This window comes from Podarcis melisellensis, assembly GCF_964234715.1.
Source record: "Podarcis melisellensis genome assembly, chromosome: 8".
Lineage (NCBI taxonomy): Eukaryota > Metazoa > Chordata > Lepidosauria > Squamata > Lacertidae > Podarcis > Podarcis melisellensis.
Window position 1 is genome coordinate 77,929,039 of NC_138540.1, and position 17,710 is coordinate 77,946,748.

At 45.7% G+C, this 17,710-nt stretch overlaps 1 long non-coding RNA gene across 1 annotated transcript; it reads right to left on the reverse strand.

Moving 5' to 3' along the window:
- Nucleotides 1-8,790: 8,790 nt before the first annotated feature.
- Nucleotides 8,791-17,227, reverse strand: LOC309376258. Its single transcript, XR_014171126.1, has 4 exons — nt 17,110-17,227; nt 13,487-13,639; nt 10,361-10,516; nt 8,791-9,021 (listed from the first exon to the last, which is right to left on the reverse strand). It is a non-coding gene; the product is annotated as an uncharacterized lncRNA (long non-coding RNA).
- Nucleotides 17,228-17,710: the final 483 nt, after the last annotated feature.

Genomic DNA, 17,710 nt, shown 5'->3' on the forward strand with positions numbered 1-17,710 from the left:
TATCTCCAACAGTCTTTAATCGCGTAGAAAAACATCTTAAATCACCCCGACGAGAGAGCGCACATCTTGCTGCCTCGCCGCAAAAGCGAAAGGAAAAAAACACAGAGAAACACTCCCCTCTGTGAATATAGCCACGCCTCAGAATGTGAGACGTCACTCAGAACTGCTTAACCCTGTAAGTTCTGATTCTCTCCACACCCCCTCTCGTCTTGCATCCTGAGGGAAACTGTGAACACACATCTACAGACCTCTGAGAGTTCAACTCCCTTACCCTTGCCTCCTGTCCCTTTCTGGCATTTGTCCCAGGCAACCGTTGAACCTCCTCAAAACTCCCAGGTTCGCACTGTGCGAAACCAATCCACGCACTGGTGACCTGAAACCTCTCAGGTGGAACTCCCTTCGTGGTGCGAGTGGACCGTCTGAGGACAAACCCAGGTGCTCCTTCTGACCCACTGTGGCCAGCAACTGTGTCCTCTACATCAGAAGACTCCCCCTCTGACCTAGTGCGTCTTCGCGCCTTCTGAACTTTGCTAACAGGAGACGAAGACTCACTCTTGGGCTCTCTTTTAACAACCTGTAGAGATGCCCAACCCTGTTCTTGACCCTGTTCAGAGACTTGGTCCTCAGCAACAGGTTCAGCCTCTAGCTCTCCCTCCTCCTCAGAATCAGACAGACATTCTGAGAAAACGTCAGGACTCGCATGGATCCTTGACCAACCATTCTGCTCACAGAACTCAGCATGTTTACTGATCAGAAGCTTGATCTGATCACCTTCTGGATATGCAAACCTCCACCCCTTTGTCGCAGGTTCATATCCACAGAAGATCATTTTCTGGAACCTCGGGCCACCTTGCTTTCGTTGCGCCTTTGGCACAGGCACCCAGGCCTGTGAACCGAACACACGGAAGAAATGCAGCTTTGGCTTCATTCCGTGGAGCATGAAATATGGGGTGTCATCTACCACTGAATTGTAGGACCTGTTCATCGTGAAATTGGCCGCCCTCCAGGCCTCGCTCCAAAAACTCTGAGGCAAACCGGAGTCACACAGTAGAACCTCTGTTGCTTGAGCCAGAGCTTTACTCCTGAGCTCCACCACGCCCCTCTCCTGAGGAGAAGTAGCACCCGTCACCTTGTGACGTATTCCCTTCTAACGGATGAAACTCTGCAGAGCAGACCCAGTAAACTCTGCACCTCGGTCACTCTTGAACCCCTGCACTTTGGTGGAGAACCGTAGTTCCACTGCTACAACCCAATCTTTGATCAGTTGCGCTGCTTCACCTTTCGTTCTCAGCGAAAAGCACCAGCCATTCTGGCTAAAATCATCTGTCAGTGTCAGCACAAACCTGGCTCCGCCCAGACTCGGCTTTGGCATGGGCCCAAAAAGGTCTCTGTGCACAAGCTCAAAAGGTTTTGTGGTTACCCTCTCCACCCTGGGATAACTGCACCCTTTTACCTTTGCCTTCCTGCATGCCCTACAATCTAGGGATTGGTCACATGATTTTATCCTGCACCCTACTGTGTACTGGGGCAACCTTTGGATATCTCCCCAAGAGCCATGTGACATTCTTTTGTGCCACAAGCAAGCACATGAATCATGAGTCGGAACGTTTGCACACTTTGCCTGTGCTCCCTCACCCTCCAGAGGTGTCTCCAAAACGAAGAGATTGTTCTGGCATGCAACACTGACAAGTTGCCTCCCACCCCTGGAAATAGAACAGACATCATTTTCAAAGCAAACCTTGTACCCCTCCTTTAAGAGACAAGATACAGAAAAAAGACAGTGTTTCATCTCAGGCACAACGTAAACCTCCAGCTCTGCCTGCAAGAAAGAAACAAAAACATTTGCCACGTTAGACAAAGGCCTCTGTGACCCATCAGCAAAAACAACTGTTTTCCCAGTTGAAACAGCCCTGCAGTTCCACATTTCAACACCAGGTGTCGCTGTTATCAGGTGATGACTCGTTCCAGAGTCTATGACCCAGCGCAGCACTCTGCCCTCACTGCAGTTGTCCTTAAGCATTGCCATGGCAACAAACTTCTCACTGCCCCCGTCCTTGGGGCCTCTGCAGATGTCCTCTCTGGTTGTCACGGCAACAGACTCCCCCTGGCAGGAAGACTTGCCCACGACCTTCACAGCTTCCGTAGATGCAACTCTTTCAGTTGCCTTGGAGACCGGACTTGTCTCAGCGTTCCCACACAACTCCACAGCTCTTACCTGTACTTGTCGCAGGTGGCTGGCCTTGAAGCCTCCAGCACGGCTAGGCTTCAGTTCATGGCGTAAACAACTCTTGGCAGCCTTTGGAAGATGAGGTGTCTCTGAGCTTTCACCGCTCACTGCCCCCCACTGCTCCCAGGGCTCCCAGGACGTTTTCCTGCACCCCCTCTGGTAGGTAAAGGGCCCCCAACTCTTGGCCTCTCTCCTGGCTCCTCACACAGACACGTTGCAGCAACAGCAACAGTCCCTTCGTCCCCCCGTGGGGGCTCCCAGCTCCTCCCAGCTGTGTGTCGGCTCTCAAGAATGTGGCCAGCGCCATCTTGCCTCTCCCCTTCGGATGCAGCCACATCTTGGCCTTTGCTTCCCACCCCAGCTTCACAAGCCTCACGGAGTGCTAGCCAAGCAGCCTCTGGCCTTTTAGCATCCAGGACAACTGGCCTTAGATGAGCATTCACATTCTCTGCCAAAAAAGCAAGCACACGCTGCTCAACTTCACTTTGCTCTGCAGCCCTTTCAGCATCTGCTTTCCCAGTTGCCTTCTGTGGGGGCTGGACTACATCCCACAGCTGTTCCCCGACCAGGAAATTCTCTGCTTGAAAACTCCACTCCACCAACTTTGGCTACTCAGCTTCTGACATGGCAGCTTAAGCCCAAAGCCATATTCTTGGGGCTGAGCCATTTCTCTCCCGGGGCTGAGCGTACTCACGTAACAGCAGCTCCTCCGGCACCCAGTCCTTGGAGATCCGATTCCTCCCAGAGAGCTCCTCTGCCTCAAAACGTTAGGCAGGACTCCAGCTGGCTTCAGCTTCCTCTCAGCTGGCTTCCACACACACCTGCACAACTTGGCAACAGTTTCAAACGTTTGGCTGACCTCCCATAACCTCTGGCTTTTGGATGGAGTCCGGCACGCTTCCCTGTGCGCCACTGGACTCCCGTGGATAACTCTCCATCAGCTTCCTGTAGCAGAGTCGTCGCAGCGGTTAGAAACTGTTGCAATGTGTGTGTAATAAATCAGACTGCACGCAAGCGTTCTTGATTATCTCCAACAGTCTTTAATCGTGTAGAAAAACATCTTAAATCACCCCGGTGAGAGAGCGCACATCTTGCTGCCTCGCCGCAAAAGCGAAAGGAAAAAACCACAGAGTAACACTCCCCTCTGTGAATATAGCCACGCCTCAGAATGTGAGACGTCACTCAGAACTGCTTAACCCTGTAAGTTCTGATTCTCTCCACATAGTCACATGTAAGAAATGCCGCTGCAGAAAGGAGATAGAGGTTGGTGGAAGAGATTTCTTGAGATGGTAAAGAACTATAATGTGGAAAAAGGTGTCCTTCTTTCTAAGGAGGTGGAATGCAAAAGGGTAGGTGTGTGTTAGCTGTAATGTTCATATGAATTATTGGGTGTCATATTTAGCCAATGCAATCTTCCCTTCCATAGAGTGGCTTCTTAGAGTACCCCTATATGCACCGGCTGAAAAAAAATAGGAAAAGGAACAGAAATATCTCAATCTTGATGCATGCCAATGGTTCTATATTGTGAATTGCCCTGCTTCATGGTGTGAAAGCTTATGTATAAATAACACAGGTGTTTAAAAGCAAGAAACTACAGTGGTACCTCAGGTTACATACACTTCAGGTTACATACGCTTCAGGTTACAGACTCCGCTAACCCAGAAATAGTGCTTCAGGTTAAGAATTTTGCTTCAGGGTGAGAACAGAAATCATGCTCCGTCGGCGCGGCAGCAGCAGGAGACCCCATTTGCTAAAGTGGTGCTTCAGGTTAAGAACAGTTTCAGGTTAAGAACTGACCTCCGGAACGAATTAAGTACTTAACCCGAGGTACCACTATACACAGGAAATCTGCTCATTTATATACCTATGTGTATTTGTTAATGAAACCCTCTATGGGAAGAGTCATATTGAGGCAGTGAAAGTCAAAGCACCAAAAACCAAAGGAGCATTAATGAAATTCAATTACAATAAGGGAGGGCAGCTGAATGAAGCTGTCCTAAAGATAATTTGTAGCAAAGTGCTTACTGAAATGCTCTATGGCACTGAAATCTGGGGGTCTGAGTCAAACTCCATTAAAGTTTTCAAAACTGCTCAGAATAAAGATTATTTTGAAACTACACACCATACCACCAGTAATATCAACAGCTTTTATTTCTACAGAATCTAGGTGGCCAACAATTAAAGCAAGAGTGAAATGTGCTCAGTTAAAGTTTGTGTATGTGTGTGGGGGGGGGGGATATCCAGACAGACCAGGGAGATTTTGATAGGCAACGTTTTCCCAAGCGGGGTAAAATGCACAACCCCTCCTTCCTGCTTCCGCAGGGGAAAGAAAATAAGTCAGAAATCTATTTACATGATGTTTATTTCTGACATTACAGCACTAGAGAAAAACACGTCCTTTCAGTTCAGTTCTTCTAGCACGTCTGACAAACTTCCTGAACATGCGCACACAGAAGGTTTCAAGTTACACTCTTCACAAAGACTTATCCAGCCTGTGAACGTCCTGGGAAATTCTTCTTTCCCACAGATGGGCGCATCATGTGATGTCAACAATCTGGGTGTCTGCAGCTTTGATGTTTCCATATACTGACATCGTGTGTGTTTAAATTGCTTCTATGCCAATGCAACATTTTCTTGTGCTGTACTATATGGAATTGGGGGCCAAGTTGGTTTTGGTGATTGTTAGGTTTAATCTGAAATCAAGCTAGAATTTAGTTTGTTGGTGTCTCTGGTATCTTCTCTCTCTTACATCATGGGAGTTAGCTTATATTATGGATGTCTGATCTGTATTCTTTTATTAATACAAGTTTGTCATGGCCTTTGGCTTGTTCAATAGTTATGAACTATACGTGAAATGTTCATTGCTGCTCTAGTACTTGAGATTTCGTCCCACTCCATCTCTCACTCACACACCGTTTCCCTATTAGTTGACTTTTGTCTTGGAAGAGAGCCTGGCTTAGGGAACACTTACTAAGGACAAGGATGTTAGAGAAGCAGGTAATGGTTGGTGTGAATGTATACACACAGAGAGAGGGGGGATTACCTTTTAATCAGGGTAGTTTATATGTTAAGGTTTTTTTATTCGCTATTTTAACTATAGTGTATATTTTAATCATTCTGGATTTTTAAAAAGATGCAGATTTCTTTTGTTGCTATTGTTTTCTAAATAGCACAGAAGCCATTTGGGAATGAAGCAATATATATATATATATATATATTAATGAATAAATAATATATTCTAGATTGAATGGCTATCCTAAGTATCCTGGAAACTGTGGCCTTCACTTATTAGTATGGTTAATCAGATTCCTCCATCACAGAAATACATGTTTGCAACTGACTATACTTGGTCACCAAGGCTTAAGTGCTTAAACTTGAGTCTACTCTCCTTGGTAAGCCAGCAGTCCTGACTCTCTATTATGCTGCTATCCTGTCCTCACTCACATTCTTGCCCAAGGAGCAAACATTTTTGCAGTCATCTAAAGATGATAATTTGACCAAACTGCGGGAGGCAGTGGAAGACAGGAGTGCCTGGTGTGCTCTTGTCCATGGGGTCACGAAGAGTCGGACACAACTAAATGACTAAACAACAACAAAGATGATAAAATGAATCCCATTGCACTGGTTCCTACTCAACTGGAGAAAGCAGGCCCAAGAGGAAGCATGTGCTCAGAAGTGTTGTCATCATTTTTGAAAGATCAGGAAACTCAGAGGTGGACCAGCTAAGAGAACTGATGCAGGAAGAGGTTTTACTTTCAGATATTTATAGGCCAAGGATTCATGCTGTGGGCAACACCTGGGAACAAATGGTTCATTGAGGTCTGGGGCTCAATTGCTGGTGTCAATGACTCAGTCAATGACTTTCAAGTCAATGACTCGAAACCTCACACAGCATGGAGCCTGCTGTCTCCACAAACAACACAAACAGGATCATTCTCTCAATCACTCTTCATCACTCTGAACAGTCAAGTCGAAGGTACCAGTCAATGTGCAAAGATGCAGTTGAGGAAGCCCTTGTGGGTTCAGCTGCAGATTAACTCAAAGGCCATTAGTGCAGCCCAGCAGTGGGATGAGCCAATGGCAGTGCAGCCGTCAAATGCAGTGTAGGGATGTAAGGTTGAGGTAGAAAGTAAAAGTGTGTATGTGGAAGTAAAAGACAATGATCATCCTTATGAGGAGGCCTCCACTATGTTGTGATACCATTTATTATAGCACGATATAGGAAGAAGAAAGTGGACAGAAATTTGTGTAGCTACCTTGCATTGAGTGTAGGCAAGGGAAGCAGTTGGAGAGAAGAAAACCTTAGACACATTACAGAATTATTGGGTTTAGGATGCCTTTCAGGGATCAGCCTGGTGGGACTTAGGGATACACTTGAGGTCTCACACCCATATTTTGGGTGAATGCTGGGGAGTGGGACCACAGTGCCTTTGCTGGGTTTAGGCATTTGCTGGCGGTCAGGCATTGGGAAGGAGCATTGTTAAGCAAATGAGAGGGGGGGAGGAAGCGGCATCACTTCCCCCACATAAAAGGGTAGTCGAATAAAGGATTCTGGGGGGCGTGGCCCTGTCCAAAGCATATGGAGGTATGGACCTAAGGCATGCCCCCGAGCGGTGACCCTGGGGTAGCTCCTAGTTGATGTGCATCAGCAGGACTCCCTCTTCTGGTGGTTAACCCTTTCCGGTCTTCATGCAATCAGGCTGAAGCCGGATAGTCAATAGGACCAATGCCTAAGCCAATACTGCTCATTCCTGTAATCAATAAAGTTGTGGCCTATTTCACCCATTAACTTGAATCATGGTGTCTTGTGTCTTTATTTCCACTGGGGGCGGAGGAGGGAACTCGCCACGCAACTTGGCTTCTCGCAGCGAGGAAACCGCCAGAAGGCCCTCGGCGCTGGACCTCAGTGTCCGGGCAGAACGGTGGAGGTGGAGACGCTCCTTCAGGTATAGTGGACCGAGGCCGTTTAGGGCTTTAAAGGTCAGCACCAACACTTTGAATTGTGCTCAGAAATGTACTGGGAGCCAGTGTAGAATGGATGGAGAGATGGAGATATCCTGAGCTGGCAAAGATAGAGTGGGGAGAGAAAAGACTCTGTAAAATTTGGAGTGAATTTAGAGGGGAAAGTAAAGGTAAAGTTATTCCTTTGATTACATCCTTGACCTGCCAGTTACAATGAAACTCTTCCTCTGGCTTCTCCTCAGGCTGCTGATTGCTCTCCCTTGTGTTATTACCCCATCCTATCATTCCTGCTTGTGGTAAGCTTGCAAGTATAATATCAGTTGTAGTAGATGCTTGTCTGTACTGTGATTAATATGTGGATTACCAAGATGGGGCAGAACAAATCACCACCTCTGTTTTGACACAAGCCACCTACTTTATTTTGGGCAAGCCCCAAATCCATCTCAGACACACACTTTGGCTCAGCGTAAGAATATGACTCTGATGAACTCTTCAGACCTCTAGTTACAATTAGCAGAGGTTTATAATGAGATAAATGAGGAATTATTTTAATGTGCCCGTGTCTAACTGGTCACATTGTATTTGGTTAGGAGCTTTTTTTCATTTTCTCTTTGAAGAGGGCTCCACTTGCTTCTGTCACCGTCTCCCATTACAAGGACATGGTTCAAACCCAGGAACCCCTGATTATGGGAATCCATTCAAATCCTATTTCAATTTGTCTCCCAGTGTCTGTCAAATTTGTCCCTCAGGGGTATCGTAGCCTCCGCTACGACCGAGCTACTACTCCTCCGGTCGAGGCCTTCATTCTCTCCTCTGACAATAATTAACGATCTGAGCCTTTGATGAGGCTCCGGGCACATTCCCAATACCCAGAGTATCCAGCACGCAGGGAAGGAGCTGAGATAGTATGAGCTACATGGCTAAGAGTTTTATTCCTAACTACGCAGACAGTAAGAATTTATATCCTCTCTCTGTGGAAGGCAGAGAGCAACTGAAAAACAAAGGAACAGGAAACCAGTAAACATCACATCTGTCTCCCGTCCTCCATGAGACTTCCAACAGTCTGGAATCCCTGGAAAGTAAACAGAGTCCTGTGACTCCAAGCAACTGCACAGTGGCAACACACAGAAACCTAACAAGGGAGTCCCTATTTTATGTAAGTCATAGGGCTCCCCCTACTGGTGGTTTACCCTGCAGACTGGCGGGAATCAAGATATAGCCTGGCCTAAGCTAAACAATGCCTAAGCTAAACCACCCGCATCTGTAAACAATAAAGCTGTGGCCTATTTGAATGCATAAACAATAAAGCTGTGGCCTATTTGAATGCATAAACCAAAATAATTGTGTCTGTGTAAATATTGTCTGTAAGGGTCGCAAGGCCTTGGCATGCAAGTGGGGCTGAACAAAGTAACATACAAATTCTTATATTTTACTTCAAATGCCCTTTCTCAGCATTCTACTCATTCTGCATATATAAAACAAAGAGATACAGAATACAGATTCAATGTGCCAGATGAGTTTATTTTTTTATGATGAATTTCACCAATTGTGAAAAAGAAAACCCATGAGGCCTGAACTCCTCCTCTCACCACTAGGCTCCTGATTTCTTCTGCAGCTACCATGAATGGTGGAATTAACAAGGAGGAGAGCTTTGCCGTCTTGTATCTACCCTTCAAGATCAATTTGCTTTGATGATATTGCAGCATTCCAGCATTTTGCTTTAATTCCGTGGACTACCAGGTGACCATATTCAAAGTTTTTTCTATCAAGCGCACACAAGTCTTCAGTTGCACAGCCTTTGAATTGGAGGCTATAATGTGTCGTATTATGATCTGTATAATAAAAAGGAGAAGCTTTGCATGAGTTCTGGGGCTTGGGGGTAAGGATGACTGTGATTATTAAAGCTCAGTATGTTTACAACCCTGTAGGATTAATTTGACAGCCAACTATCACTAGTCTTACCTTGTGAGCCAAATTAAGCCCACCAGGTGGCCTAATGTGACCATTCTACCCAAGCAACATCCACTTGACTTACACGAACACTATATTACATGAGATATGTGGCAGGTAAATTCACTGCAGCAGCAGAACAACTGGGAATCTTGGAAACTACTCCGAATCATTTGCTTGAGAGGAGGGCTTGCAGTCACAACCAATCAGCTGAACCCCTTGTTCAAAGCAAAGTTTGCTTCCAATGTTCAGCAGCTAAGTGGCACCAACAGGAAGTTGTGCTGGCATTGGGATCAAGTTCTCAATATTACAGTTGATCCCTGCCAAACACAGAGCCTGCAAGCTCCAGTTTTGGCAGGGACCTTCCTTTCTGTCTCGAGTTTATGCTGTGCTGTAAAAGAAGAAAGGAGAGAATTGGATTGCCTGCTGATTATTTGCTTTGAATTTGAGTTTCTTGGCTAACACCATGGTGATGCATTGTGAACAGGAAGTTACCCTCTGCCATAGTGCTATTTTTCTAGAAAAAGAGGTGCTGGAACTCAACATGAGTGCCTCCCTTGTTCTCTTAGAATGGCAATGTGGCCTACCTGAGAGTTGCTGGAAATGAGTTTTGGCTGAAAAAAAGCCCTGGTCTCCCACCCCATGTATTTTGCTAGACTAAGGCTGCAGTTCTTTTGCACACTTGTGATGCAGTAAGATTCAATAAACACAATGCAACTTATTTATGAAGATAGATGAAGAGAGATGCACTAGTAGTGCCCTCCTTTCTCCCAGCCTCTTTTACTTTTGAATGTTAGGCCAAGGTGGGTGGGTACTCCTGGACCAGCACCCAATGGTGCATACTGTTGTGAGGAGAAGCAGTGATGTGCTGGCTGGTCCTGCACCCTCCCTTGTACCCCTCTGCTCTGATGCACCTTGTGCATTTGAGGACAAAGGTGTGCTGTAAGGAGTGTGCTGTACTTTTGTAGGCTTCCCAGTCTCACACAAGGTAAAACCCTACCCTTGAGTGAGCCTGTCCCCTCCAGTTCTTATGCAATTCATATGCAGATAGTATGGAATCCAGAACAGGACTAGAGTATTGCCCTTTCCCTCAGAAAGAAATCAAAGCTATACACACCTATCATAAATAAAATGCAAAATAATATCAGTCATTACTTTTCTTGAAGTGAGAAAGAGACAGAGAGGAGCTGAGTTTCTTGCCCCATTGGCAATATTACTCACATAACATCCTACTAGAATAGTTAATGCACTTGGTCTCATTGGCAAGGCAGCTGACAGTCCCCTCACGTGGGCAACCTGTTTTGCCGGAAAAATCGGTCTTTCTGAAGCAGGCTGGGCACTGTCGACCATTGGGGGAAAGATCTTCACGTGGTGTAACTACCAAAATAAAAACCTACAGTCAGCATATGGATACACCTCATTCCCCCGTCTCTTTATTGTACCTTTATTTTGATTTTTTTTTTCATGCCTTTTAGTAACTTCTGACCCTAACTGGACATGTTACCTCCACATAGTGTCCTACATTTGCCATCAACTTTGCAGAACAGGGACCTCTGCTGAGCATCTATAAAAAATGTTTTTGTCTTTCACCTTTTGTCATGCACACTATTTTTTGTGTATTTTCTGGAGTAGAAATGTATCAGGCTAGCTATCTGCTCTCTTATTCTAGCTCTCTGTATCTGAAGGTACAGACAGCTGCATTCTCTTGGATGTAATCTCTCTCTCTTCTCTCTCTCTCTCTCTCTCTCTCTCTCTCTCTCTCTCTCTCTCTGTGTGTGTGTGTGTGTGCAAGCAAGTAGTGAGCAGGCCCAGAATCCACACTGGGGAGAGCAATGCCCATATTTTCCATATTTCTACTTCTCTTCCTTCAGCCCCACTGACTGCTTGTTTGAAATGTGATAGATGTATGTAAGGAACATCTATCTACTCCACTCATTCCAGATTCAAGGATCAACCATAGATACTTCTTAGTCCCTTGCACCCCGCATCTGAATGGACCAAAAGACAGAATTCTATACTTTTCTTGTAACTAATTGACATACTGTATATCATTGGTTCATACAGTGCTTTTTTTCTAGAAACAAAAGTGGGTGCCTGCTATAATAATAATAATAATAATAATAATAAAAAAAAAAAAAAAAATTATTTATATCCCGCCCTTCCCAGCCGAAGCCGGGCTCAGGGCAGCTAACAACAATAAAACAGTACAAAAGTACAGCACAAACAACACTCTAAAATCATTCATTATAAAATTAATTAAATTCAAGCCACTGGCCACCATTGGGCCAGAGCTCTGCGAAGGTTGCCAAGGGAGGGAGTCAGGCTGTGCCCTGGCCAAAGGCCTGGCGGAACAGCTCTGTCTTGCAGGCCCTGTGGAAAGATGTCAAGTCCCGCAGGGCCCTAGTCTCTTGTGACAGAGTGTTCCACCAGGTCAGAGCCACAGCCAAAAAAGCCCTGGCTCTAGTTGAGGCCAGCATAACTTCTCTGTGGCCTGGGACCTTCAAGATGTTTTTATTTGAAGACCGTAAGTTTCTCTGTGGGGCATACCAGGAGAGGCGGTCCCGTAGGTACGAGGGTCCTAGGCCGTATAGGGCTTTAAAGGTTAAAACCAGCACCTTAAACCTGATCCTGTACTCCACCGGGAGCCAGTGCAGCTGGTATAGCACCGGGTGAATGTGATCTCGCAGCGAAGACCCCGTAAGGAGTCTCGCTGCAGCATTCTGCACCCGCGGGAGTTTCTGGGTCAGTCTCAAGGGCAGCCCCACGTAGAGTTACAATAATCCAGTCTGGAGGTGACCGTCGCGTGGATCACAGTGGCTAGGTCAGGGCAAGAGAGGTAAGGAGCCAACTTCTTAGCTTGGTGGAGATGGAAAAATGCCTCCTTTATTATAGCTGCAATCTGCGCCTCCATGGAAAGGGAGGTGTCGAAGATTACACCCAAACTCTTAACGGATGGCGCTGGCACTAATTGTGCCCCTGCAAGAGATGGGAGTTGCCCCTCCAATCCCATATCGTCCCGTCCCAGCCACAGGACCTCTGTCTTCGAAGGATTTAGCTTCAACCGTAACCATCCAGCCACAGCTTCCAAACATCTGGTCAGTGTGTCTGGGGCCGAGTCAGGATGGCCATCCATCAACAGATAGAGTTGGGTGTCATCGGCATACTGATGGCAACCCAGCCCAAAACTCCGGACAAGCTGGGCGAGGGGGCGCATAAAGATGTTGAATAGTATCGGGGAGAGTATCACACCCTGAGGTACTCCACACACCAAGGAGTGGCGCGATGACAATTCTCCCCCCCCCAAGCGCCACCCTCTGTTCTCGACCAGAGAGAAACGAGCGCAGCCATCGGACTGTGCCCTGGATCCCCACGTCGGCAAGGCGGTGGTCCAGGGACTGGTGGAGGATGGAGAAACCCCGGGGCGCCATCTCTCATAAGGTAACTGTTGCCCCTTTGCGCACCCAGGTCTCCGTCACACGAGCCAGGTCGACCCCCTGCGAGATAAAGAAATCTTGCAGGGTGGCGGTTTTGTTGCCTATAGACCTGGCATTGCACAGCACCAGTGACGGAGGTGAGTAATCCTTGCTCACCCTACCCTCGTCCCTCGGGATGAGGCACAGATTGGAAGGGGTATGAGCCTATCCATGTTTATACAATAGATGCAAGTTTTAATATGCTTTTATTTTATTGTTATTTTAACTTTTTTGGATTTTTATTTTTATTTTTTTACGATCAAGCAGTGTATTTAATTTAATTAAATAAAGTGATGTGTCAAAGGATTTCTAAAACTTCTACAAACGTCTACTCAGAAGATACTCCAAGTGAATGGGCCTTGAACGGTAGTTGGCACACTTACAATGCCTCAAGGGTGGCAAACCGATTACCAGCTCCACAGGGAAGCCCCTGTCCTTGACTTACTGGCCTGAGCACTCTGACACCGAGCCCCCTCTACCGGAGATGGGTGGCTTTGGGTAGGAGAAAGCAAGGTTCCTGGCTACTGTCATAGCCTAGTGCCTCCCTCCCTAAGTCTGGGAAGCATTGCTCAGCTTAGGTAAGTTGGTGTGATGCTCTGATGAGGCCAAGAGTGCTCCCACCACCTTCCCAAAGCCCATCTGGATTTGGGAAGGGAAGGAGGCAGCAGGTTCCAAGATCCTGTCTAAGACTCATGCCTGCTTTCCCAAGCATGGGGAGAATTTGCCCAGCTTAGGAAAGGAGGTGATCTGATGGGGTCCCAGAGCCCTCCTGCATCCTTCCCCCCAAAAGGTGGCAGAACTGTGTTCCATCATGTTCTGCCAGAAAAAGCACTGTTTTTATAAGCCCTTAACCTTCAGAGATGCAGATACTCACGGAGGACAGGTTCCTTGTTGCACTCATTTGTTTTGCAGCAGTGGACCTTCAGCTGGAGGAATTTACCTTGAGATGCACTGAAGCTGTAATCACCTGAGTGGCATAAATTGGAATAAATACATCCCTGGAAAGTTGACACTTCATACTCTGGAACTGAAAAGAACAAAAGGAAATAAATCACAAGATCTGCAAAAACTCTGGTGAATTCCCTCTAAATGTATATATTTTCAATGATACTTCCCTTTTACTACATTTTATTCTTCAGTGAGAAACTACATAATGCACAGTTTTTGAACCAAGAAAATGAACCAAAACACGATTATCCTTCTAAATCCACAAGTCTCTTATGTTTATTAAGCCTTGCTGACCCCTGACTTAGTTGAATGCCACCCAGCTACATGAGTTAAAACAACCAACAAAGTTACTTTGTATTAGGCAAAATGGTTTGCAACTGCATGAAAATATTTTTGAGGAGAAAATTGCTCTTAAATGGTGGTACATTTTAATGAGTTATTTATTCATTTACTTATTTACTGTGCAGAAATTGAAGTTTGGGGAGAATGAGAAAGTGAGAGTAACAAAAATTGACAAATTCACCTACCCTTAGCAGAGACTGGAATAGATCTGTCTGTCTGGAAGATTCTAGTTGAAAGATGTAGCAGATGAAAAAGTCACCTGATTTCTCAGATGGGCATGCAAGCAAGGTGAGAACTGAAAGCTGAAACGTAGAAATGACCAATGTCCCAGGAACTATTATGAAGCCAAAGGAACATATGGCCCTTCATTGCATTCTTAAATCACAAGACGCTCAAGATAAAATGAAGATGTGGCTGCTCTTGAGCCAACAATCCCATGAATTGCTCCAAAATTCACAGACAGTGAAGATGCATGGCTTAGTCTTAGTGTCATTGAACAGTGAGTGTCCCACCACCCTGCAAAAATTTGAAGGCGGCGGGGTCTCTGAGGATGACATCATATCACACTTCTTCTTTCAAAGGATGTTAGTAGGAGTAATGCAAGAAGGAGAGATAGGGTAGCTAGAAAACCTTTCCCCCCATTGTAATATCTCATCTGGAACAGCTGGCGTGAAAGCAAAGAGAGAAAGAACTTGTAGGTGCCCAAAATGATCCTTGCATTGAATTTGTAATAATATATTAAACTTAATACCTTGCTTTATGATGGAAGGCAAACCAAAACCAAACCAGAGTTCACTGCTTCTGGTGTAGTGTGGACTGCTAGTAAATGCAGTGATGGCTAATTTGGGGCTTATTATTATTATTATTATTATTATTATTATTATTATTATTATTATTATTTTGTATTGCAGCCTCCCTGGCCAAAGTTGGGCTCAAAGTGTCTAACAACACGTAAAAATAGCACAGTGTACATAAAATAGCACAGTCAATTAATTAAAATACATTCTAGAATCAGTTCAGAATCAAATTAATGGCAACCATCGAGTTAGAGTTCTATGAAGATTACAGAAGGGGGGTCAGACTGTGCCTTGGTCAAAGGCCTGGTGGAACAGCTCTGTCTTGCAGGCCTGCGGAAAGATGTCAAGTCCCTAATTTCTTGTGGTAGAGTGTTCCACCAGATCAGGGCCACAGCTGAAAAAGCCCTGGTTCTGGCCGAGGCCAATCTAACCTCCCTGTGGCCCGGAATCTCCCCCCAATATTTATTTGAATACTGTAAGGTCCTCTGTGGGACATACCAGGAGAGGTGGTCACGTAGGTACGAGGGTCCTAGGCCATATATGGCTTTAAAGGTTAAAACCAGCACCTTAAACCTGATCCTGTACTCCACCAGGAGCTAGTGCAGCTGGTATAGCACTGGGTGAATGTGACGTCGTTTTTTGACAGAATTACAACCCTGGTAGATGAAGGGAACACAGTGGAAGTAGCCTACCTTGATTTCAGCAAGGCATTCGACAAGGTGCCCCATGATATTCTTGTAAAGAAGCTGGTAAAATGCAGTCTTGACTATGCTACCACTCAGTGGATTTGTAACTGGCTGACTGACCGAGCCCAAAGGGTGCTCATCAATGGTTCCTCTTCATCCTGGAGAAGAGTGACTAGTGGGGTGCCACAGGGTTCTGTCTTGGGCTCGGTCTTATTCAACATCTTTATCAATGACTTGGATGATGGACTCAAGGGCATCCTGATCAAATTTGCAGATGACACCAAACTGGGAGGGGTGGCTAACACCCCAGAGGACAGGATCACACTTCAAAATGACCTTGACAGATTAGAGAACTGGGCCAAAAAAACAAGGTGAATTTTAACAGGGAGAAATGTAAAGTATTGCACTTGGGCAAAAAAAATGAGAGGCACAAATACAAGATGGGTGACACCTGGCTTGAGAGCAGTACATGTGAAAAGGATCTAGGAGTCTTGGTTTACCACAAACTTGACATGAGCCAACAGTGTGACGCGGCAGCTAAAAAAGCCAATGCAATTCTGGGCTGCATCAATAGGAGTATAGCATCTAGATCAAGGGAAGTAATAGTGCCACTGTATTCTGCTCTGGTCAGACCTCACCTGGAGTACTGTGTCCAGTTCTGGGCACCACAGTTCAAGAAGGACACTGACAAACTGGAACGTGTCCAGAGGAGGGCAACCAAAATGGTCAAAGGCCTGGAAATGATGCCTTATGAGGAACGGCTAAGGGAGCTGGGCATGTTTAGCCTGGAGAAGAGGAGGTTAAGGGGTGATATGATAGCCATGTTCAAATATATAAAAGGATGTCACATAGAGGAGGGAGAAAGGTTGTTTTCTGCTGCTCCAGAGAAGCGGACACGGAGCAATGGATCCAAACTTCAAGAAAGAAGATTCCACCTAAACATTAGGAAGAACTTCCTGACAGTAAGAGCTGTTCGACAGTGGAATTTGCTGCCAAGGAGCGTGGTGGAGTCTCCTTCTTTGGAGGTCTTTAAGCAGAGGCTTGACAACCATATGTCAGGAGTGCTCTGATGGTGTTTCCTGCTTGGCAGGGGGTTGGACTCGATGGCCCTTGTAGTCTCTTCCAATTCTATGATTCTATGATTCTATGATCCCGCGGCGAGGACCCCGTAAGGAGTCTCGCCGCTGCATTCTGCACTCGCTGGAGTTTCTGGGTCAGTCTCAAGGGCAGCCCCACGTAGAGTGAGTTACAATAAGCAAATAATTTACTGAACTACAGCTTGCACCATCTCTATCAATTGATCACGCTGGCTGAGGTGGATGGGAGCAGTAGTTCAGAAATTTCTAAAGGGCCAAAACCCCAGCCTGATGCATGCCAGGTTCTCTCTGATGAAGCCTGCATGTGATGGAAAGAGAAAAGGAAGGCTGGAGTAAGGTTATGTGGCTGAGTATTGATGCTGAATGTTGGACTAGACTAGAATCTGAGATGCCAGGGTTCAAATCCCCACTTAGCCATGAAGCTCACTGAGTGACCTTGGGGAGTCCCTGCCTCTCAGCTTAATATCCCTCACAAGGTGAAATGCATAAGAGAAGAACCATATACGCCACCTTGTGCTCCTTGGAGAAAAGTTGGGATATAAAGGCAATAAATAATAAATAATGCTAATTTACACAAGAAACTCATTTCTTGAAGTGACCAAAAGTAAGTGAGAAGATTCAGCTTACCTATGTTGTTATGCAGAGCACCAGAGGAACAGGTTTGATCATCTCTGCAGCCTTGACTTGCTGGAGCTTCACATGAGGTACTATTTTCATGACAGTGGGTACATGTCAGAGATGTTGCTGCACAAAGGAGATAGAGGTTGGTGCAAGAGATTTCTTGAGATGGTAAAGTAGTACAATGTGTTCTTCTTCTTAAGGAGGTGTCATGCAAAAGGGTAGATATGTGTTAGCTGTAATGTTCATATTAATTGTTTGGTGCCATATTTAGCCAATGCAACCTTCCCTTCCATAAAGTAGCTTCTTAGAGTACCCCTCTATATACCGGCTGGGGAAAAAAAAGGAAAAGGAGCAGAAATATCTCAATCTTGATGCATGCCAATGATTCTATATTGTGAACTGCCCTGCGTCATGGTGTGAAAGCCTATCTATAAACACAGACCACAGTCAAAAGTAAAAAAATGATGTTTAGAGCAAGAAGCTATAGAAGAAACCTGCTCATTTATATACCTGGGTTTAAAGGTAAGGTAAGGGAAAGTCCAGTCAAAGGTGACTATGGAGTTATGGCGCTCATCTCACTTTTAGGATGAGGGAACCGGTGTTTGTC